General features: G+C 44.9%; 1 long non-coding RNA gene across 2 annotated transcripts in view; it reads right to left on the bottom strand.

Moving 5' to 3' along the window:
- Positions 1–24862, bottom strand: part of LOC119453410 (uncharacterized) — a 30224-nt gene extending 5362 nt beyond the window's left edge. The window contains exons 1-6 of one of the 2 annotated variants that reach the window (XR_007466855.1): positions 24767–24862; positions 24617–24657; positions 24356–24439; positions 23658–23769; positions 15616–15795; positions 3117–3244 (exon numbers count right to left, since the gene is read on the bottom strand). This is a non-coding gene — a long non-coding RNA (uncharacterized LOC119453410). The remainder of the gene's footprint in view (positions 1–3116; positions 3245–15615; positions 15796–23657; positions 23770–24355; positions 24440–24616; positions 24658–24766) is intronic. The other variant, XR_005192291.2, reaches the window with a different exon arrangement.
- Between the last annotated feature and the right edge of the window lie 811 nt (positions 24863–25673).

Raw genomic sequence — 25673 nt, 5'->3', positions numbered from 1 at the left:
GACAGCCCACTGTTGTCGGAGGACGTTAATTTAGACTCAGCCAGACGTTCAATCGAGTTTTAAGGCCATCCAGGTGTTACTCGACTTCTTAAAAAGTATGGGCTTGGACTGTAGGCTTTGACTTTACCAAACTGCTTGCCATATGTTTTACATCCTCCTTCTCTCGTCAGCGTCACCTGTAATGCGCTTCTTCCCTCTTTCTTTCCCTCTCCACTTCCCCCAACGCAGAGTAGCTGGCTAGAGGAATGCACCTCAGGCCGACCTCCCTTAAATTCTTATCATTAAAATTTTCTATCTACCTATCTCAGTCCCATCGATCTTCCCAGATGCGCTTTTTTTTATTCCGATATCAAGTATATGGACACTCCCAGCTAATTTTCGCTGTCTTCGTCGCCGTTGCCATCGCCTTGGGTTTCCAGATATATTTAGCATATCTATACTATGTGCTTATGTATGCCGCATATGCGGACTGTACTGCTACGTTATTCAATCACTAAAGCTACTCATACCAGGCCTTACGTTCTTGACTAAATTGTTCCTGAGAATTTTAAAAATGGCAACCCATAAGTAGATGTCATGAAACAAAACAATCACATCGCATGCCTTCAATACATCTCCCCAGAGTCTGACATAAAAAACTGCAAACGAATGTAATTGCTCAAACCGGAATGCGATGTAGGTGTACTGGCGCGGTTTTCGCCCTTAGGTGAAAACCTGATACTGGAAAACAGGGATTAATACACCGCCCTCCCCTAACACCCCCCTCAACACCTCCCCAGGAGGATCTCGACACCTCCCCCCCCCCCAAAAAAAAAATTTATTCCGGACCAACCCTCGTACAGGCACTCATCCTGTAAACAAATTACGTGAATCCACGCACTGTGGTAATCGCCTTAATATTTACTCTTTGCGGAGGTGGACGTTATGTTGCCTTCATTTTGAGGCCCAATTTTGATGTTCAAGCGCAGACGACAGTGCAGCACTGCGACCTGCAGGGCGTGGAGAATCCTTGACGTCGTGGTAAACGCTTGCGCGTGAATGAGATGTGAGATTCATGTTTGGTCTTTCTGTTTTTCCATTTTTAAGTCAACGTACTCATATGCACTATACGGACAGTACGAGCACTACCTCTGTGTGCAGTTGTAAAATTTAACATGTGGCACATTTCTCTCGTTATTGTTGAGATCCGAACGACTAGACTGGAGAATGAAAGAATTTACAAAAGGTATCCTGGAGAGCTGGCTTCCCAGCGAGCACTGCTAATGCTTGCCTGTGAGGTCGGGAGAAAAAGAATGTTCCCCACTTTGTCATCAGCTGCAATGATGATACTGCTTCTTCTCGTAGGAATTGCGGCCGTTGAAAGAAGCTTTTCCACCATAAACAGGCTGTTAACATCAGATGTCACATGACGCCGGCCCATGTCGACGCGCTGATGAAAATTTCTATCGAAGCTTCAAGTATCCCCAATATTAGGAGCGCCACAGACGAAGAAAAAGATGAATATTTGCAGTTTGTGGACCAAGCCTACCTGAAAACAAAAGTATTAACTTCAAATTTTAAGATAATACATGAAAATTGATATTTATGATTAGAATTTATTTCATATCTCATTCTTAAATAAGAAAATCCCGTTTAAGTATTCTTCCCTTTTCTACCTACTGTCGCCCGATTCATGGCCAATCCCCCGTAGTGGGTTGTGCTACACATATATGCACCAAAACAAACCAAACCTTTATGATGTGAACCAAGAAACCACGACGGGTATTGTACATACGTGCGGGGTGACACGGTGCAATTGTGTAGTTTGTGTAGTTTGTGTAGTTTAATTAGGTTAATTATTATTTTGAGAATGTGGAAGCCACGATTGGCCTAGTATAGTAGTTTATTTGGATAGTGTATGTACCGGACTGACCTGCTGACCTGCTGGCTAGCTGGCATGTACTCATGATGGATGGTGCACGGCGCTTAATCACCTTTTTTTTTTTGCTGAGCCACCGTAGGACCAAATTGAAGGCGTGGTTGCAGACACGTTGGTTGTGGGAATGTGGAGTACGCGCGGCGACTAGACTGAGTAAAACAACACTCAAATCTCGAGAAAGAATCCATCCGCGTTTTGCTCGCTTTGTAATGTTTAGTGGCGCCACATTTGACAAATGTTGCAAATGACGTGAAACAGCTTTATATGTTTTGTTTTGCGCCGATGGCGCTCCCTCCAAAATACTCCAGTGATATTTATTATTTATTGGAAATCTTTTGTTTCAAGCACTTTTAAGTAAAAAAGGCTATTGCTAGTAATTACAAGACACTCTATGGCTGTATTAATATGCAACACTCGTTGTGAATTACCGTGTACATGAAAAATAATGTCAATTTGCATGGACCTGGCCGGCAGAAAAATTAGGTAGGTTTACTGCTCCCCTGTATAATCCCCAATAAACATAAGACAAGTTTCTCTTCATATAATTCGAGTGAAGGGCTTGCTACTAGATTATTGAAAATTTCAGAGTTCCAGCTTGAATTGTTTTGTCGCCTCTTCGGTAATGCGTAACCAAGTATTGCCATAAATAGCCAATTTGAAATAATAATAACTCATGAAATGTTCATCACAACGAAAAACAACTTCGCATAGATAAGCATACTGTAGCCTAGAAAACCACTAAATATTCTTGGTCTGCCTTGAAAAGAAAAAAAAAAGTTAGTAATTCATAAACATATATTGTCTTGCCCATTTTCATTGGAGCCAATATAAATTTCCACACTTTAGGCGCAATATCTCTTCATAGAAACCTCGTATAACATTTCATTTAAAGGCCCAGCAAACTTCATTTTGTTATGTCGAACATTTTTGCCGGAAACGCCGTACAACGGAGGCTAGTACAGTAAAAACGCAGTTTCTTGGTCCTTCTGTTTTCATTGCCGTTAGGTAACGCTTCACGCTAGGCGATACTACTAGGTGTCATTGGAAAGTGGAGAAAGTAAGCATTCTAGTACAATATGGTTCAAATCTGTCCAAAGCGCGTAGAAAGCACAGTGCGTCCGCGAACAATGTCTAAAATTCGGAGCGCGTGCCGCAAATAAATAAATATATAAATCTAGTATATTATGATATTTCTTACCTCTAAAGCTTTTTCACCAAGTGCAGCGAACCCACTACTACTTGCTTGCTCATCTGTGTCTTGGTGATTGCCGTCTGATGGAGTGTTTGTTGCGAGTGGATATAACTTTCGAAGATCATTTATAGTGCCTGCATAAAAAGCACGGTTATAATCAATGTAACCTAAAATATATAGACATGTGCGAAAGCAAAAATAGAAGGTAACCATTACGCATACATACTTTAGAGCTGAAGAAAAACGATATTTTATGGCCTGCGCATCGCTGCTCAAAGTCTCGATGTGTTACATGGGGCCACATTTCTTCATTAACATGTCAGTGCTTTTTTGGTCACAGAACGTAGCATTTCTGTTGGAGGCTAACTCTGTATAGGTATGCTTGTGATGTGTCAACGCTGGCCATGTCAACAGGGACATTTGTCTTCATTAGGGCTGCGTGTCGAAACGTTGCCTCCTGAGTAACATCTTGTTGTACTAGTGTTATTCACTTACAGCTTCCAATTAACCTCTGCCTTACTTAGTTCTGAATGTGCTTCATACACTCCGTGAGGTATAGACACTTCAGTGAATGGATATATGATATACAAGCAGAAAATCCTCATTTCATAGCCATGGTTCTTAACCTATCCTAGCATATTGTTTAACCCGCCGTGGTGGCGCAGAGACTCTGACGTTGCGCGGCTACACCCGAGTGCGCGGGACAGCATCCCGGAAACGGCGGCCACATTTCGTTGGGGGCAAAATGAAAAAAAAAAAAAAAACGCCCGTGTACTGTGCACAGTGTTGTGCGGAAGGCGTTCCAAGGAACGGCGTTCCTGGAACTAATTACTTTTGGGAGGAAAGGAGTAACGCCACCGTTCCATTTAGGTTCGGTGGAACTGTAACGGCAACTCGTTACGTTTATGAAGGTATGCCAGAGGGAACGGCGTTCTTTCTGTAAACGTTCCACGGCATTAAGCAGACGCACGCACGTACGCAGCACGTCACGCAGGGCGGATGGGCGACCCCGTGAGGCACAAAGAACTACCGCTTGCTTGTCACGTGACTGTGAGGCATTTTTTTCGTGAGATCTATGTTGTATGTTTTTATTGCTAGGCTTCAAGATTGTCACGTGACGTTTCTTCCTGTAGTTTCTTTCCTCCATGCCGGCATGCCGGCCTGCCGAAAAGAAGCTATGAAGTCAGGACCGCAGAGCCACTCGAGGGACTTCGCAGCGCATGGAAAGTTTTCAGTCCTCACGTCCTCACGGGCTGCGAACCTTTCTTGCCGAGGCACAGGATGAGCTGTCGCGGTCCTTGCTGGTATACCAGTTGAATACCCGCAGTCGCAGATGAAGAACTTCGAGGGATTGAACCAAATTTTCCTCAAGTACAACACGGCAACACCGTCAAGCACTTCGGTGGAACGGCTCTTCAACATTGCCAACGAAGTGATAACAAAAAATCACCATCCCTTCCACTGTCGGCTCCGTGTTCTTCACATGATTTCGCAGCGCAAATCATCAAGGATCGCCCAAATTTTGGCACCAATCAACTCAGATTCTCACCCGGAATCTGCGGATACCCGATTCGGAGGTGGGCAACGATTTTTGGTGATTTTACGGCTGAAACCCACGCCATTCTTTCGCGCCGCCTCGGTGGCCGAGCGTGATTCAGGCCTCGGCTTTCCTGAGCCTAGGCGGCGACATGTTATCAAGAATGCAGATTGTTGACCGAAGCGACGACGATATTCGACAGGAAATGGAGGACGATAACGGCTGGAAAGTCGTTAGATATAAAAGACGGGCCAAGGAAGAAGCGAAACGTGCCATGCCTAGCGCTAGCCCTAGCTGACTTCCCAAGGCGAGCGGAGCCAAGATAATCTCGCAACTTAATAGGGCCAGCAAGATGCCTAAACTACCTATGGGAGACTACAAGATTGTGATCAGACCAAGAGGAGGGCTGCAGTTATCCCAGCTAAGCCTACTACACCTAGGACAAACCATCTATGAGGCGGCAGGGATTCGTTACGATGAACGGGAGGCGGATACCATTTGCCCCAACAATTTCCAGAACATTATAGTCGTCAGTACTCCGAATCAGGACCATGCGGACAAGTATCAGTGCATCAAGATAATCAAGTTCAACGGCAAGGAATATGAAGTTGGAGCCTACGAAACGGCCCCGGACGTTACAGCTAAAGGAGTCATCCGAGGTGTGCCTGTCGAAGTTTCCCCGAGAGACATTACGGCAGCCGTTATTACACCAAGAAATCGGACGGCGATCGCAGCCAAATGACTGGGAAACACCATAACTGTGATAATTTTATTCGGGGGTTACAAGGTTCCCTCGTACGTGAATTACGCAGGAGTGCTCACGAGATGCTCGTTATACAGGAAACAAGTTGATTTTTGCAAACAGTGTAATAGACTAGGACACAGAAGTGACGTATGTCCGAAGCCTGAGGATAAGCTATGTGCGGGATGCGGCAAGGCCAACCCGGAACAACCACACATGTCAGCCTAGGTGCCAGTTTTGCGGGATGGACCACCACACGGCCGACAAAATCTGTAAAGCCAAGTTCAAGAAACCATATATAGTCAAGCGCCGAGAATAGCTTCGCCAAGAACAAGCATTCAAGCAACAGGAAGAACAGCAGCAGCAGCTTCGCTTCGCGGACGGGCCTACTGAGCGAGGCCGATCCAGGTCCAGAGGCAGAGCAACGACTAAGGACAGATCCCGATCCAGGTCGCTGGCGAGATCCAGGTCCAGGTCCCGGGAAGACAGGCAAACCCGGCCATGACGCCTAAGGTGAGCTGGTCAGATGCGGTTAAAGGGCCGCGCCCTGGGACACCTGAAGGGACTGCGCATAATTCTAACAGTACTAACGAAATAGCTGAGATAAAGAAAGAGAATGCACAATTGAGAGAACTAATAACACAGTTAACCAAGGAGATTCAGGAGCTTAAGAGGGACAAAAAACAGGCAAACAAAGAAACGCGATCCCCGAGCCCCGGGAGACGGGAGGTAATTTAAGAAACTAGAATGGAAGAGGATAATACTCCACCTCCACCCAAGAGAAAGGCGATCAGCGACACAGCTATGGTTCAAACCCAGAACTTCAACCAGGCAATTTCCCATCAGCAGAAGGCGGCTAAGGAACAGGCAGAAGCTACCAGCAATCTTTCGCTGGCAATCTCGGTGATCTTGAGCAGGCTGGATAAAATGGAGGCCAATATGGCCGAAATTAATACTAGGATAACAGAACTTATCCCGAGAAGAACCCCATCGCCTCCAATCAACAACACTCCTGTGATCAGCTCGGCAGGGAATCTGCAAAATTTACAAGCAGCTGGGAATTCTAGCTCTTCTAACATTTAAAGTCCCTTGATGTAGGAAAGTACCGCCACTCTTTGTACTTTGCCGCCGGCGCGCGACCTCCTCGCCTCCTCCTCGCCCCTCGCGAGTCCCTTCCGTGACAGACGGCCTTGGGCGCGTTTTCCTGCACGATGATTGGTCTCCCTGCCGTTGCGCTTGGAAACGAGCGGAGCTTGCGTTTTGCTTGTGTTTTGCTTTTTCGTTAGAGCCATTTTGCGCCTCAGCTCGGCTGGCTCGGCGTGTAGAGAACGTCGCGCGCTAACATTGCACGCTGTTTCGAGCACTGTCTGCTGGTGCTATGCCGTGCTGCTGCGCATATAACTGCAGCAAGAAGCGTGATGATGGCTATGCAGTTTTTACGATACCGCAAGGAAAGCGTGATGGCTTTCGCAAAGTATTGGTATGCGTGTTGCAGTGTCTACCATGAAGTGAGGTGATGGTGACTATGAAAGATGTAAAGGGGCTCCAGCTGCCTCTATTAAGTCGAATGCTTTACCTAAGCCTTCGAAGAATGCTTAGCAGTCAAGCGTCAGACTCGCTACGCCACTTATACCAGTTAAGCCAGCTTTTTGTGTTATGAAGCCAAGCTCACCAATGTTCACTGCATATATACAGCTATTTTGTAAATGTCACTTGCGCTTTTCATCAACTACACTCGGACAAAACTCAAAACTTTTTACTCATTTACCTTCAATCCAGTAAGTGGCAGCGGCCAATATTAATGATGTTGCGGTTAATGGCATTTCGAAGAAGCTCGTACTAGCCAACTGCGATGTCACGCTAGGGGATTAAGCAGGACGTCATGACAAACGGTCGATACCCTTGGTTGGAAGACACGCTTTGAGGGGTGTTTGCCACTTCGTTCTTGGGCTGTATCCAACTATAGAGCTCTTAAAATTAAGGACTCGATTGAGCATGCGCGCCCAGTATGAAACGAATCTCCTGAGCATTCGCGCATGGCATATTCTTTGCAAATAGTGGCTCGGCTCAAATAAAAACGTGGTATCTCTTACACGTGGAGTGTCGTTTTGATCGCAACAGAGCCGCTTTTTGAAAAGGACAAGCTCTTAGCGCAAGAACGAATTGCCCGTAAACTTTCGGCCACACTGTTGCTGCTTTATCATGTATTAAACGGTGTAGTTTTGTGCCATGGTGTAATGTTACTACTGTTGTTTTCTTGGGCATGTCTTTTTCTCAGCTGCCATCCGTACTGCATGACATATTTGTACACTAGCATTGTTTCTCATTTTGAATATTATATGATACTCTTCTACGTTATCTGTATCTTGTCAAATAACGTTTTCTGCGCATGCACGAAAATAAAGCATCTTACTGACCATTCTTTTTGTTTTTTGTGTGATAAATGTTTTTCTGATGTCTAATCAAAATCACAATTTTAACTATCCTACTACATAATTTAACGGTATGTTGGTGTGAACTATCAAAATACCTTTTCCAGAGGCGTATCTTTTGCCTAAAAATATAGAATACCTTCTCCCATAGGTATACCGAGTATTTTTTAAGCTTCATTGACACCGACGCCTAAAGAATAATCTGTAAATACCTTTCCTCAGCTTCTGTTATTGTGGGTGATGAGTGGCTGCTGGCACCGCTTCATCGCACTGAAATTGTGCAACCGTCCTATTCAATGCAGAAACCACAGCTCAAAAGCTACTTTGACATTGAGAGCAACACATGGACGGACGATGCTCTCGCCAGTAATTAATTATAAGAAGGCACACTGAATATAATACCTGCGGTGCACATGCGTGCACATACAAGAAAAAACTGCCAAACATAGAGCGATCTGCCACAAGCAATACTAGATCAGATGCAAAAAGTAAAGCAGCGTATCATGTGGCAGAAAAAATAACTGGAGTATAGAACTCGCCTCAAAGCTCCTTTTACATCAGTGTGTGTCATTCATACGGCTTTAAGATGAAACCAACCTTATCATAAACGTTGCCTTCAGCATTCTCCATGCTGTTATCACCATTTTTCAAAATATTCTACGCCACTGGAGCGCGCAACTGGCCCAAAATAACGCACCTCCATCGAATTCTGCAGCCCGTCCGCGGGAGCACAGGCGCAATAGCGTGCCGTGCGCAGCGCGCGCAGCCAGCGGGCGAGGAGAATTGAGGAGGAAAGCGCGCGCGCGGAGGAGAGTGTCGCTACTTTCAAGATCAAGGGGCTTTACTAACATTGTTTTAAGAGCGCCCTCCTTCCTTCCGCCCCCCCTCCGCGGTAACCCCACCGTAAGATGGGAAAGCGTGAGAAAAGAGACCTTATCATATGGCAGTGGAATTGCAGGAGCTCCGAATCCAAAAAGGCTGTCCTGCAACAATACCTTAAGAACAAGACTAAACCGGATATGGTTCATCAGGAAACACATGGACTGGCGAAACAGCCGGGATACCAAGCTATCGGGCCCCCGAATTGGAATAACAGAACATTAACTACACTAGTGAGGAAAGGGCTAGTGGTGATTCGGCATGAAACCCAAATCTCAGACATTGAACACGTGCTAATAAAGCTCCTCCCCAGATGGAGGAAATCCTCAAGTATATTTATTCTAAATTTATATAGTAATCCAACCCAAAAAAGACAGCGCTTCATAACTCTCTTTAGAAAGGCTGTGGTGATGGCAGGGACTAGTCCTCTGATCATTGGGGGAGACTTCAATGCCCCGCACGGTGCCTGGGGGTATGGTTATACGAGAGTAAAAGGCAAAATGCTATGGCAAGACATTCAAGATACAGAGTTAACGCTCGTAAATGAGCCCGCCTCCCCTACACGTATAGGAACCGGACTCAACAGAGATACCACACCGGATCTAACAATCGTCAACAAGGTGGTAACCGCCAAATGGAGAAACACGTTCGAAGACCTTGGGAGTGATCATAGAATTATAGAAATCAAGATCGAAGAAAGCGTAGAAGCCGAAAATAATAAAGCCGTTAAATGGATCGACTGGGATAAGTTTCGCAAAATAAGAGACGACAGGAAGCAAGAGCCGATCGAAAACATAGAACAATGGGCTAGAGACGTCATCAAGACGTAAGCGTAGCCACTCACACTATCACGCCGGACCAACCGGTAGAGGAGATTGATAGTCGGCTCGCACATATGTGGGAGGCGAAACAGTCTTTACAATATAGATGGCGTCAACAAAAGTACAATAGGAGTCTACGTAAGCGAATAGCTGAGTTAAACAAAAAGATTGAAGAGCATAGCAAACAGTTATGCAAACAGCAATGGGATGAGTTCTGCAATGCTATGGATGGTCAGATTTGCGCTGGCCAGGCCTGGCGTATACTCAAATACCTGTTAGATCCAGACAATCAAAAACTATGCCAAAAACATAACTTGCGAAAACTTTTGCATGGACACAAAGGGAAGGAAGATGAACTCATCGCGAAGGCAAGCGCTACATAACTTCTCTCCAACCCAATAGTCGAGCATGGGCGATATAAAGGAAAGCCTAATGTGTCCATGGATGAGGACTTCACTACACAAGAGATTAGAGCAGTGCTTCAAAAACTCAATACGAAATCGGCCCCGGGACCAGACAGAATTAATAACAAGATGCTAAAAAACCTGGATGATCAGGCATTAGAGAATATCACGAAATACATAAACGAATGCTGGACGAAGGGCTCTATACCACAACAGTGGAAGAAAGCCCAGGTCATACTTATTCCCAAACCTGTCAAATCAATTAATATTTCAAATCTGCGGCCCATATCTCTCACCTTTTGCGCAGGAAAGCTTATGGAGCACGCATTTTTTATCAGAGTAAACAATTACCTGGAAGAAAACGAAATATATCCAAATACTATGTTGGGCGTTCGGGCTGGTCTTTCTACTCAGGACGTTATGCTGCAAATCAAGCATCAAATACTAGATAGTAAAACGAGGTCCACCAGAGCTACATTAAGGTTGGATCTCAAGAAAGCATTCGACAAAGCAGCACATTCGGCCATACTCAGTCAGGTCAGCCACCTAAACCTCGGAGAAAGGGCTTACAATTACATCCGAGACTTCCTAACGAATAGGAAGGCTACCTTCACGATGGGGGAACTCAAGTCAGAGGTGAGGGACATGGGCAGTTCGGGTACGCCTCAGGGCTCCGTGATATCGCCCATGCTCTTTAACCTCATTATGATAGGATTGCCGGAAAAGCTCGAAGACATCGAAGGAATCAATCATTCCTTGTACGCGGATGACATTGCCATATGGATCTCGCAAGGCAGTGATGGAGAGAGAGAACAGAAATTACAGGAAGCGGTATGTAAAGTAGAGGATTACCTTACAGGCACGGGGCTTGCATGCTCCCCAGAGAAATCAGAGCTTCTCCTTTACAGACCCACCCTCAAGGGCAGGCCGCCCAAGGGGTACATCAAAGAGAGAGAGTACGAAGACATACACATTCGTACAAAGAATGGCGGGGCCATCCCCATCGTTGAACAAATTAGGGTCATGGGACTCAATATTGAGTCTAAAGGAACTAACGGCGAAACCCTTAGAAAGCTCGGGACCAAGGTCACCAACGCTATTAGGCTGATTAGGAGAATCACGAACAAGTATCAGGGAATGAAAGAGGCTAGCATTGTTAGGCTCATTCAATCTTTTGCGATAAGCCACATCATTTACGTAGCTGCTTACCTTAACTGGTACAAGGCAGAAAAGGACAAAATCAATACGCTCATAAGGAAACCTTTTAAGCAGGCCCTAGGCTTGCTCGCGACAGCACCAGTACAGAGAGATTAATGCAGCTGGGCATGCATAACACCTTAGATGAATTGATCGAAGCTCAGCAGATAGCTCAGCTGGAAAGACTCGCCGGCAGCTGGACTGGCAGAAGCATACTCGACAAATTACGAATAAATTACCATAATCAGCAAGGAACGAAGGTTACGTTGACCAGAGAGATCAGGAGCAGGATTAAAATCCCCAATTTACCCAAAAATATGCACCCGGAATTCAATCAGGGCAGGAGAACGAGCAGAGCTAAAACTCTACTGAAAGCCTATGGCAATGATGAGGAAGCGCTGTTCGTGGACGCCGCGGAATATTCAAATCACCCAGCATTTACAGCAGTAGCAATTAATACAAAGCAAGAAAGCGTACGCACGTGTTCAATCAAAACCAGTGTCTCTGCGGTTGCGGAGGAGGTTGCCATCGCTATGGCTATCGCTTCTCCCAAATATAGATACATTATTAGCGACTCTCAATCGGCTATACGAAATTATGCCAGAGGACGGATATCAGTTGAAGCTGCAAAAATTCTAAACAGTGAAACCAAACTTATATCATCTGAGGATTATTACGACAAGGAAATCATCTGGTTTCCAGCCCATACAGACTGCGAATCCACCGCCAACCCAAACCTTAACGAGTCTGCCCATCGTGTTGCGCGAGGACTCACTAACCGCGCCCGACTAGGGGGGGCTCTGGCCGAGGAGGAGATGGAACGGATGGATAGGGCTAGGCTTTTCTCATTCAGTGACATTACCCAATTCTACAGAAAGTCGAGGTGTATATATCCACCTCCTAACCCAAAATTAAACAGGTCTCAGGCGGTTGGCTGGAGGCGACTTCAAACTAGAACTTACACGAACCCGGTACATCTTAACCGCATGTTTCCAGATTTATACCCCGAGGCCAAATGTAAGTTATGTAATGATGAGTAGCCACCCTAGAACACATACTCTGGGATTGTAAAATAGTTCAGAGGAGCATTGCAGTCCCCCCGGATGAACTAAGGGCGCGGTGGAGAACTGCACTGACTAGCTCTGATGTTCAGGACCAACTTTGGGCCATCCAGCAAGCCCGGGAAGCTACCGAGAGGCAGGGTCTCTCTGCTGCCCCCGGCGCGGCCTAGACCCAGACCATCTATTTGCCGGATATTTATTAAGGTTTACTCACTCACTCACACTCCACTGTCGAGAAAATGGGGGTAAGCGAAGCTTGTGGCAAGACGACGCAGTCGCAGGCGTTCCGCTTTTTTTGTCCTGAACTCACGAAGCACGGTTTGGATGCGGGCTAGTTGGTATTGCATTGCAAACTTGACTTACAGCGCATACATAGGCAAAGGGACAGAAAGAATGCCGAAAGACAAGCGCTTACTTCCAACTGAAGTTTTATTTCGAATAACATGCATATATAGCCAAGACACTTCGACAAACCGCCCCCTACAAAACATGATGTCGCCATGAGCAAGCGCTCAAAATTCCATCTAGCCTCAACCGCCCTCTTAGGAAGAACGAGAGCGCATGTGAGACCCCAGAAAGCAAGCAAGAAAACCCATCCGTTAATGCAATCGACGGCTTACTGACCAAGTCACCCTCAGCGACTGCTGCTGCCTCAATGATAAGTCTAGTGCTTTCATTAGGATGCCAAACTAAGACAACCTTTTAAAGAACGGAATACAGCAGCATTATGCGTAATGTACTCCAAGAAACCCTTCTCGGTCTTTTCGCACTTTATTGCTATGTTCTTGGAGTCTAATATTTAGACATCTACCTGTCTGCCCTACATAAGACAGACCACATTTCTGGGGTATCTTGTACACTACATCGTTCGAACAATCCGTATAGTTTTAATATGATTAATACTACAGGGGAGTAAGTTTCTTAGCAGCAGGATTAGTTCTAACGCAAAGCTGTGCAAGTTTCTAGGCGTAGAGAAAACTACACCTACACCTGTAAGTGTGTGAGAGATCCAATGAATGTACGGGAGAACAGCTGTTTTATTTCTTCCATCATGTACTTGATGCTCGATGCTCTGAGGATCATTGCTTCACCTACGGCGGAGCTCCTCTGAGACTGAGACATGAAGGGTGCTATGATACCCAGCTGCCTTCAGCCGAGCAATCCGCGAACCTAAACTATGTTCTATTAAATGATATAATGATTTATTAAGTGCATTATGACAAGCAATTATGATACCTCTCCTGATTTGCTTTGAATGGGCTGACGCATAGGATAATAGAGGCTTATTGGCACGCGGCTTATACATCCAGCATACATGATGCTGAGTAAAGGATAGTTTCAAATCTAGAAACCTAAACTATCCATTCTCCGGAATTTCATGTGTGAGTGAGAGCGGCGCTAGGCCTTCTTCAAACAGGACCAACGCCTGACTAACGGAGGCCGCGACACTGCAGACATCACAGTTTAACAGAATCAAATAGTCATCCCCGAAACGAAAGCCCTTCCCGATTTTTGTATCACCCAACCATGGTTCGATGTTCTTGTCTAGGTGAGCCAAAAACAAATTGCTCAACAAGGGAGTGATACAGGACCCTATGCATATCGCGCTTTTCTGAAGGAAGAACATCCCATTCCATTCCGCGAACGTCGAAGGAAGGTATAGCTGAAGGAATTTTATAAAATCCGACACGGAAACACCACATCCATTTTGGAACGCAACAGCACCAAAACTAACAACCAAGAGTGCCTGATGCGGAATAGAATAATATAAGCCTTTTATGTCTATGGACATGGCCTTAAATGGAATGTCAGTGTTGTGAAAGATGGTGTACAATATCCGAAGATCTTTTAACTAGAAACGGATCATTAACTTATAGCTTCTTAAGGTGAAACTGGAGCCAGCAGGAAAGGGACTTTTGCCAAGTGCCATTTTCCGAAATAATGATACGAAAAGGCGTCTCAGGTTTGTGGGTATTTGCCGAGAAAAACAACCGAAGCACCAACCCTTCCTTCCTATCTACAGATTGTGCAAGACTGCTAAGATTCAAATCCGTTAACATGCGTTTTGCCATTGATTTTAACTTTTTCAGTTCTCCTAATAAAAGCAGAATGAATGGAAGCTTGCGCGTTTTTCAGGAAATTGCTTCTAGGTGTGACGAAAAACCCACCTTTTTGGACAACTGCTGCAAGATAAAGCCCCTCGTCAGTGAGGGGCTTTATCACCCTTTCAACGGGAATAGAATTTCGACGACGAGAGTACAACCGGAGCACATATACACCCTATAAAACGAAACGGTCACTCTCACATTCCGGAGCATGTCTGCACACATCCAGCACCAAAGTCAGTAGCTCCACTGGAGAGTTGCTTCCCACAGTGGCAAACTAAGGCCCAAGAGCGAGGGTCTGTATGACGAAGTCCGGAAGGGTCACACCTACATATGTGTGAACATGCTTCGCTGCATTAGGAGTAGAGAAATTCTATTTAGTAAAGAAATTTATTTACATAAATTCTGTTTAGTAGGAGTAGAGAACTTCGTGGAAATTCCATTACTCATGATGATGATAATTTTCTTTCGCGCCTCTCGGACTTACGGCCGTCACTGAACGTTGCATAGTGCAGCTTGCAACACTGACATCGCGTGCAATGCCGACAACGCGTTCCAGCAGACCCACACCGTGAATGCGGCTCTCTCTCTCTTGCTCGCATAGCGCGCAAAACCTCTTCACCTCGCAGGGCACGAGCGTGCGAACGCGCCAGCGGTGGACGAAGACGACGACACTCGAACGCAATCATATGGTTCGCATAAATGCATGCTCTGTAAGCGTGGCTGTATAGCCTAGTAGATACGACGCTCGCCTTTGGACCATGGGTTCGCGGGTTTGAATCCCCGCCTCAGCAAGAAAGTTTATTTTCTTTTATTTCGGGATAGTAACTTGATACGAACGACAAATTACGGCTGCCTTAAACAGCTTCGCTGTTAAAAAGACTCTATTTAGTCTACTTCCCATATTGTGCTAAAATTTAATTGGCTTTCATCTTTGAACGCATTGCTTAAGCGTACGCACATACACACAGCTTTACGAAACAGTTAGGAAAGCGTCTTAATTGGGTGGTCTGTAATGCGTGATTTATTTTTCTGCCCACCGAAAACTTTGCATTTCAATTCGAACATTTTCATGCAAGGTTTCAACCAGCATGCGCAGGGAAAATATTAAAAAATAAACAACCTACAAAAAAGTTTGCAACCCTATAAAATTCTGCAAGAGGTCACTCGTGCATACTATTAGAAACTAATGATCAATTAACAGAATTTGGTGCAGATTTGAACTTAGCAACTTCAAATTACGCTGAAGTGGTTCCATGAGTGAATGTGAAAGTTTACAGCATTTGTTTTTTTTTTTTGCAAAACATATAAAGATTTAATCACTTACTGCACTGTGATGTCCGCACACATGTGCCGCCCTTTGCCCGGGCGAACCCAGCACTGCATCCACACCATACCTTACGCTTCTTTGTGCACTGCCAGGGGGTGAGATCGACATCATTACAATAAACTTGCGGGGCGAAGTCACCTCCATCGCAGAACATTGCATCTGTATTTTCCGGGCATGCTGAGCAAGAAATAAATAGTAACAACATACAAATGAAATGATCAGTAGAAAAAAAAATCTCATGCTGTAAAAGACATGCGCCGACTACAAATTCTAGTGATATTAACACTTGCGGTTGTTGCATCACAGCGTTGTAGCGTTGTCTAAAGTGGTTGTAAATAGATTTGTGCTTGAAGGCTATCACAGTCATCCTGACAAAAAAAAAGTCGCACTTTTGCCTAACAGGCGAACCATTCATGGTGATAGCAAATTTGTAGGCAGCCATACGAAGTACGGATTGTAGTTTTATCGGCTGTATAAACTCGTAAAATTTCGCTTACTAAATAAATTATCAAACATGGTCTCACGTGCGCACAGGCAAACATAAGCACATCTGATTGGATAAGCTCCGACAGTCGCTGTGAAAATGCTGAAACGAGGAAGAGCAGCACCAGAAGCGAGCGAATTAGCGCTGCTTGCAGTGCGAATTAGCCTAGATTAGCATAGGAGCTGCACCAATCAGAGATAATATATAAAGTAAAAACTATGTCTCCTTGAAAAAAATGCCAGAGACACTTATGACTGCTTATGCGTGGGAATGCGAAAGCTTTATATCACCTTTGGTGACATATTTTGGATGGATGTTTTCACGTGCCCAATAACGCACGCACTAGGCCACTGCTGTGGCGTGTGCAATGACGCTATTTGATTGATGTTTTCACGTGCCAAATGCGCACGCACTGGGCCACACCTTTATGCAGTCAAAGGGCTGCCATATGACATGTGCAATAACCTTCGTGTTTCCGCTCGAAATAAGCGGCGAGATCACAGTGCACAGGAAGCTACGAGACCTCGGCGAACCTAGATTCTGTACTCATCGGAGATTGTTTTCAAGATAAGGCCCTTGTGGCCGCGCTCCCCCGCGCCATGCGCTGCCGTCGCCGGATTAGACCGCCCGGCGGTGCCCTGCGCGCACTGGAAGACGGCTTGCTTCCTCCTCGACCTCCTCCCTTGCGTGCGTGAGATCAAGGCTCCCCCTCGCAACCCCCTCGGCTCCACCTCGCACGCTTTCACTCGCAGCTACAACACACGGCACCCGGCCACAATGTATCGCTGTTCAACTTTACACGCAACATGACGGCGCTCTCATTGGCGAAGCCAACGCCGATGGCGATGACAACGGCGGAAATGTACCTGGAGTGTCCATATCAGCGCTATCGCAATAATATTTGGTCTGATGCCGGTCATTAAAAAGTCAGCTTACAGTGCGAATTAGCCTAGGAACTGCAACAATAAATGACAAGATATAGAGTAAAACTTCGTCTCCACGAAAGAAATTCGGGAGAGGCACCTAAGAATGATTAGATGTGGGAAGGCAAAAGGCATTCTAGTCCAAAGGGCTAGAAAGTTGGGCGTGTTGGTACGCTAACATATCTTGTATTAGAGCTAGAAGGGAGACGGACGAAAACTAGAAACAGGCAGGATGAGCGCTAACTCTCAAGTGTTGTTTTTTATATAGAATTGATCACCAATATATGTGATTGCAAAAACCTAAGCAAGGAAGCATCGCATCGTGAGTGAGTGAGTGAGTGAGTGAGTGAGTGAGTGAGTGAGTGAGTGAGTGAGTGAGTGAGTGAGTGAGTGAGTGAGTGAGTGAGTGAGTGAGTGAGTGAGTGAGTGATATCGATGCCCGGCTAGCGTAAGTCTCTCCCAATCATTCAGTGTGAAAGGCCTCAATTATTTCGCGTTTAGTAGAGCATTCGTTTCTTGAAATGACTTTTTTGTCCACAAACAAAGGTGTACAACCGTAACCGAAACAATGCGACGCTAGATGTAACGTATTAGGATTGGTAAGTAATTTATGTTATTTTAGTCGGCTATTGAGACCCCTAGCGCTCTGTCCAATGTAATATTTCTCGCACATGAGTGAAATTTGATAAACTATGCCAGTGCTTCAAAGTGGAAATGAAAACACATGACTAACACCGTAATATTTTTTTTCTTCTACCGCCCCCTTGTTCTACTGCCCTGTCAGCTTCTAGTCTTCGTCCGTGTCCCGTCGCGCTATAAACCAAAAATACATTGTAGTCCCTTTCATGAAACGTTCTGAATGGATGTTTTCACGCTCCCAATAGCGCACGCACTAGGCCACACCTGTGATGTGCAAAATGATGCTATTCGATTGATGTTTTCACTTGCTGATTGACCCTCAGGCCAAACCTTGAGCCAGCCATATGGCTACGACGTGACGTGTGCAATGACGTGTACATTATAGTCAGCCACAGCCGTGGGGCCGCCGGGGGCGTCAGGGAAGCGTGCTCGCCTCGCACTCCGTAGACCGAAGTTTGATTGCCACCCAGACAGAAATGTACCAAATTTTCTTTTCAAGTCAATTAATTTAGAATATTTACAAGAACCTCCTTGAGAAATCGGACGTCAAACAGAGCATTTTTCACGTCTGTTTACACTGCGCCGTCGGTAATTTTTGTTACCATCGCTTGGTCACGCCACCGCCGACGACGCCAAATTTTCGCGTAATGGGGCATATGATGCTTTCCAATTGAAATTGATAGTATGCCGTCTGTCAAGGAAAGTTATTTCCAGCTGCTGGAGGAAGCTGCCAGCAGGTCAAAGGAAGGCCGCTAGTAAATTTCAATATAAAGATTTGCAGCAGATCCAATTAGTTGGAATCTATATACAGCGAAGCTTTGTGTGAGTGCATGAAGAGTCGAAACACGATTACACGCACGCACGCACGCACAAAAATTATACTGAGCCTTCGTCAAACGGAGTCGCTGACTACTCGCGAATACGACGGACGCCTTGAACGCAGCATAGTTTCAGAGGCAGCGAGCGCATACGTACGTAGCCTAATTCGAATTCATTCTATCCGTAAGGAACGTTTATTTCAGCCTTACCTTGAAGCTGCCAATGCGCGAAGTCTAGCTTTCTGGCTTTTACCAGCATGGCCGACGCCACAGCTGCCGCGGTTGCACGCAGGCGACCGCCATCCGTTGGTGTTGCAAGGAACCTAGCGGCGTGTGCTCCTCTATGATTGGTTCACTTATTTGGCCAGGGAATAATTAGGCCACAGCCACGTTAACAAAACTCAGTGAAGTTCGCAAAGAAAAGCTTAGCTTTTAAACGTCCCAGTTTAGCATTCGACAGCTGTCTGTGTGGTTCAGAATAACTAATTGATAGGACGAAGTGTGGCACCAGCCAAAAGATCTTAATTTTTTTATTCCTGACATTTAAAAGCCGGACCAACTCGTTCTTCAAGGCTAAGCTTTGAAGAGGCAGCAGTGCGGTTATTATACTTTCTTTATTTCACGGCCGTTCTAGCTCCCCATTATGCCACGAAGTCCTTCAGCGTGCAAACAATGGAGGGTCGCTAAGGACAGGTTGAAGTTCCTTCTTTTCATCCGCGTACGCCAAGACTACTGAAAAAGGATCTTGTAGGATTTATCTCCGCTTTTAAGATTGCTACACTTCTCTCCTCTTCAGCGTCTGGGTCAATTAGGTGGTCCTTAGTTTCCAAGTACTCGGTTACCGCGCTGCGTGCATGATCAAAGTTCCGAATATCGTTCGTGTGCAGGCAGAGGGCTCTATAACGTTTTATTGCGATATCAATTATATGGACACTTCACTCAGATTTCTGCCGTCGGCGTCGCCGTCACCGTGAGGTTCCGTATAAAGACCAAGGGCGATAAAATCGTCGCCGCGCGCCGTATGTGCGAGTGAATGCGCGCGTGGGACGCGCGCTATCACGGAGAGCAAACGCACGGCGGAAAGCAAACGCGACTTCCGTGGCGCGAAACGCCGTGGTGTTATGAGAGGGAGGGAGGGGGGGAGTGAGGGGGGCGACTCTTTGATTATTCGTCGCCATGTGATAGAGCTTGGAATAAAGCTATCCTTCAATGCGTGTCACCTTTCTGTATTTAGAATTGGAGTTATGAAGTGTTTAGTTTTACGAATGCGCCCATTAACGGAAGTCAGCTGGCCACTTCATGCTCCAGGCTCAACTGTATAGAAGTTTTAATAGAATGTAGAGGGGAGAAAAGGCTGTCGATTTCTGCAGTATTTAGTACGCGGAAGGATTCATCAACTTAGCAGTCAAACATATTTGCTTTTCGTTCAAACTTGCCCACCACCCGCTCTTCAATGTGGTCCATTGTAAGTGCGGTGACTGTAAAGAACATGCGAGTGCCCATCGTAATCACGGTGGTCTGATTGAAAAACTTCCTTTGCAAGAAAAGCCGGCAGATCGCACGCCCTGTGGAAATTGATGTTCTGCGAAGCAGTGCGCGAGGAGCCTACCAAGTTAACGAAACGACCATGAGAGCACCAAGACTTAGGCGGCTCTTTTATGACCTACGTGACACGCATGTCATGAGATTCATGTCATGAGTCCTCAGGAGTCCCTTTAGTTACACCAAAGAGTCTTTAAGGCGAAAGCCTTAGTCACGCTCATGACTATGACTTCGACAATCAACCTTTAGCGTTTGCCGTCACTTAGTACCACCACATCCGAAGCAATTGCATTGGTTTTTCAGTGTTAATCTTTTGAGTCATTCTCATTTTTGCTGAGTCATACTCACGACTACGACTTCTACCACCATCCTTTAGTGTTTCCGTCACTTAGTACCACACCCGAACCCATTCCATTGGGTTTTGAGTGTAATCATTTTCGCTGAGTCATTCTCATTTTTGCAGAGTCATGCTCATGAGTATGACTTCTACCACCATCCTTTAGTTTCTCATTCACTTAGTTCTCATGTCCGAACACATTTCAGTGGCATTTGAGTGTGAACATTTTTCGCTGTGTCAGTTTCATGACCTCGATGACACGCATGTCATGACCTATCATTTATGTTCGTCATACACTCCTGTCATACTATACCAATTTCGGTACCTACCATGTTTACGAAATGACCATGAGAGCACCAAAACGTAGGTGGCTGTTTCATGACCTACGAGACACGCTTGTCTGGACATTCATGTCGTGAGATATCATTTATGTCCGTCATATACTCTTGTCATAGTATGCTAATTTTGGTACATACCAAGGTTACGAAACGACCATGAGAGCACAAAGACGTACCTAGATAGATACTGTCAAATTAGCAAATGTTCGCCAAGAAATGATTCACATTTAAATATAGGTGCTCGAGAGGCATAGCTTTAATAACTTACATATGTACTCGAACCTTAGTGTGTTTCGGTTTTCAGTGATGTGCTTTGTTCGAGACCTATGCGGGCTACAGACATCGCCAAGGGTGAGGTACGGTGTGGACCAGTGAACGATGCAAGAAGACACAATTGGTATGTTAACGTCGGAGCTAACCTGCACTACACGCTTAACAAAGTGGGGCCTGAATTGCTCACGAACATTGAAGTTCTGTCCAACATAGGACAGCTAGAGGAAGCGGACCTGGGATGGAAACAGGGAAACTGAAGGCTCGCTGGCGCACGGGGTCTTGTTGCTATTTACAGGGTGCCCATTTTTAATGCGTTAGCATTCTTTAGGTACCTGACTCACACTACGGGGGATACAATTCTACTACAATGTTTGTGTATAACCGTGTGCCTACTGCGGATATCTGGGTATTTCGTGATCGGGTGGGTAATATGAGGCTGCTCTAGGTAACAGGGTTTGAAACCAATCATCGGAATAATTTGCGTCACCGACTATGGGGCAGTGCGTACATACTTGCCGCTCTTCAACGAACATCTTACAGGCCAACACGGGTCTCTGCAGACGCGGGCCTGGGTATGTACTGCTGGGTAAGCCACTTGGAACGCTAAGGTATGGCCCACTCGGTCGGTACTGGTCTCCAAGAATCGGTGCGCGACCCTAATGTTTCACTTAGGTAGACTCTTAGTGGCACTCGCACCTGGGCGTTGGTGTTCCTTAGGTTAAGTTTGGATGTGTATGTTTTTAAAGAATGACACAGACACGGAGAACCATCGCCTGGAGGTCTTCTTCGTCGTCTTCTTCTTCCAGCTTCGGCAATTAGGTATGTGCCACTCTAAGTGTGACACCCTACAATGACGAAAAAGATCCCTTAAATTTCTCCGATGCAAAGCGGAATCGAACTCACGTCACAAGGGTTTCTCAAGGGCAGCAACGCAGGGCATTTGCGATCTACGCCCCGAATTCGTTAGGTATGTGCCGCTTTTAAAGAAACGCCTTTCACTCCATCACTTTAGCAAGCTGCGACATGAATAGACTAGGTATTAGGCGCTATTCAGTGAACATTTAAAGCACTTTTGCCGGTAAGTATGTGCACTCAGTGTGCGACATGCGAGGGAACAGTTCTCAGCTTTCGCAGGCACCGGCGCGCCACGTTTGTCGTCACGGAGGCCACGCGCGAACATCTCGGTAACCGGATCACGTGGCGCAGCGTGCCTAGATAGAAACGCGAGAGAGGAGTCCGGTTGTAGCATAACGTGCTTTTCAACGTTAGCACGCACCGCCGCGCCATACAATTCGGTGTTCACGCGCAGGCTTCGTGATGACGGCTTTAGACTGTGGCGACAGTTCTTAGGAAAGCGCAAAAAAAGACTCCCGCTGCAGAACACGGCCCATACATAACTTATTTCAATGGTGGCCATACCTGGAGTCGCTAAATTGACTCAGTGCCAACTCACTGCTGTCGACAATCATCGTGAGATATCTTGTACAGCTTTTTCACGGTATTTTTAAGTGTCACATTGAATAATTCTTGTATTTGAGCGGGATTATTCGAAGCGGCGGACATTACTAGGACGAAAAATCAAAACACATATTCAGCTAATACACGAAAAAGTGTTACCTTCCTAATAATTTATTTAAAGTACATATTGCAATTTGCGAATTGTAGTCAGTGAACGTGCAAAACGCATAAACTTGAAATAAATTTCAAAGATGCCACCAGTTTTGAGATAATATTTCCAGAATTCTGGTGCGAACTTAATGGGCGTTCCAGTTCCTTTTCTGTGGCAATGCATAACAGAGCATTTTGTTTTAAAGTAAGTAGAAGAACAAAAAATTTCTATGGCGAGTTTCGTGGACCATATCTCCAAAGAGGTGTCATTGTTGAAACTACTTCTGAGTATATACGCCTCGCGAACACACCGGGCACAATTCCTAAATTGCACTATGCACCATAAAGTAAATAATTAAGAAGCTAACTTGTAAATTTTTATTTGTTGATTGCGTATCGATTTGTCGTGCAAGTAGTGTCCATCTCTCTGAATAATCAACCTCAAGCAGTAGAATTATGTTATCTGTACCAGGCGATGTTAAAGAATTGGGGAAAACTAAGAAATTATAACCCTGTATAATGTAGCACGCAGTTTCATTTCATATGTGTTTACACGCCACAAAACTCCAGCCTGGTTTTATCATCATTACTTCATCATGTCAGGCCCTAACTTGCAGAATTTTCAACTCGCAATTTTCAAGTCGCAAATCCTCTAAATGTTTGGTGAGATACCTATAAGTAAGAAAAAAATAAAAAGTGCTATATTTGACGTTTAAACAACTTGTTATTGTATGTTTGTCATTGCAGAAAGAAATTTACAGTAATTAGAGTTTCCATATGGACCTTTGCCAGGGAGAATCGTGTTGGTACACACTGTACTAAATTCAATTATGTTTTAAACAAGGGCTCTACTTCTCTCCTTACTTTTCTTGTGTTTCTGTGTTTTAAAACCAATTAGTGCGCAACAGCTCCCAAGTAAGATAATCTGCTTTTACACCTGCTTTAGTAGTATGATGTAGTCAGTCGTCAACGCCGTTTTAGTGAAACGAAAATTCGAATATTAAATTCATCAAGGTATACAGTACTATGACTTCTAGGTTGGCTACAATAATAATATTTCGTAAGAATAAAACTTACATCCCATGAGAGGTGATACCATGGAAGCAAACAGCATAATCATCAGGTTGGCTTCTTTTGTCATCATTTCTATCTCTCAAATTGAGGTCTGCAAGGCCAATATATAAAATATCTATGGATACAGCAAAATGACGCAGTAAGGCTCCTTCCAGCAAAACAATGTGTAGTTTTATGTCTTCTCTGCGCTACCAACCTCAATGGCAGCTGATCCTAACGATCGAAACATTACAAATCATGAAACATTTGCTTATTTGAAGTGCGAAACGAATAGTGCAGTGTAAACATATTTTCACACCTACTTCTGTCTGTCAAGGAATCGGTGATATAATTTTTTATGCGTAGCTCCACAATGTAAAACTGACTGCCTTATTTTTAGTGAAATCAGTTTGCTGACAAAAACCTGCGCTGGTAGCTGGTATTATAAGTACATCATGGCAGTTCTCACTTTGGCATCGTAGCCACTTTACCGCAGCGGCTCGCCTACCGAGTTGATAACACAGTTTGATATCTGCGCTTTTCGATCTCTACTTCTGAGGTTTGGTTCCACAAGTAAAGCAAGCTCGATAGACTCCGGCATCTATATGTCGACTTCCTACATAAAATACGAGAAGCCGATGGCAGTGTAAATAACTCGCGTACAAAATTACTCGTCCTAACTTCATATGACCGTTAAAGAAGAGGAGAATTATGTCCCCTACCGTAAGTTGTAACGCCGTGGCGGAGGAGGAAAAGAAGTAAGAAAATGCAGTCAGGTCAACCAGGCGCACGTCCGGGTTGCTACTCTAGGCGAGGGGAAGGGGGTTTGGAGATGAAATTAAAGAAATGGGTGAAAGTGAGAAAGGTTCTAGCAAATGTGGCACTATATCTGGGCACTATATCGTGCCCAGAAACCGTTGGTTATGAACTACAAGCTCATGGTACACTACGGTGACTTTAATGCATGAAAATGGATGCCTCACCTTTGAAGCCAATGCTCAAATACCAAACTGTCTGAATCCCGCTGTAGGAAGACAACATACATTATTCACAAGAAGTTATCGGTATCAATGTAAATAAGCACTGAAACAAAACTCGAATAAACAGTTACCATCACAAAAGTACTCACTTACCTGGCTTCGGAGATAGGCACAATTTTGCAGTATCCAAAAAGTGCTCATAAAACAACGAATTTACAGCAGTCACAAATTCCCTGTGAAAACCTTTTGTGATAGAACAAAGAAAAACCGGAAAAGTTCTTTTTTTAGTACAGAATTTTTTTTTGTGGAAGAAACAGACAATATTTATTGTAAAGCTCGATTTTTTTCTTTGTGTTGCTGACGACATATTTTCCGAAAGTGATATGATTTCTGCTTGTCTTTTTACTATCTTCAGTTACAATTGGTGTTCCACTTCACTAGCCACGCAACTGTAGGCAGATAAATAATGTATGTGCGAGACAATTAGTCTTACTTTCTGAACAAGATAGCGCTACAACCAGGGCGAGTCATGCCGATGAGAACATGGCTATATAAAATCGCAGAGTAGATACTTTGATATGTCGGGTATTGTTGGATCTCTTGAGGCCTGATGCCTTGCCAACGGTTTCATTTCATATGTTATATTGTTGCGGTACGACGTCAAGAGAGGACAGGGAGACGTTCTTCAAGAACAGCAGGACAACCTGTTCTAGCAGAACAGAACTGAGACGCGTCTTCTTCGTCGTCAGCCAAAAACCCACTGACCCACTAGACGGAGTCCGTTAATGCCCTCATGGTCGTTGTCGTCTGCCTATAGAGCACACGCGTCAGTACGTGGCGTGCCACATGTACCATCTATTAGAACCGTGTCCCAGCATTTTACTCGTTCGTGCTACCTGAAAGCTGCAGTCATCAACGGAGTGAAATTGCTCCGATACTGGAAAAAAATATTTAACTTTCTTTCTGTGAAATTGTGGAGCCAACAAACAAATAATTTGGTCTAAGCCTGGAAAAAAACTGAAAACATAAAAGAATTGAAATCATATTTTGGAAAATGTGC

Source organism: Dermacentor silvarum, chromosome 5, assembly GCF_013339745.2.
Source record: "Dermacentor silvarum isolate Dsil-2018 chromosome 5, BIME_Dsil_1.4, whole genome shotgun sequence".
NCBI lineage: Eukaryota > Metazoa > Arthropoda > Arachnida > Ixodida > Ixodidae > Dermacentor > Dermacentor silvarum.
The sequence above is the reverse complement of the archived record's forward strand: the minus strand, read 5'-3'. Positions and strand labels throughout refer to the sequence as shown.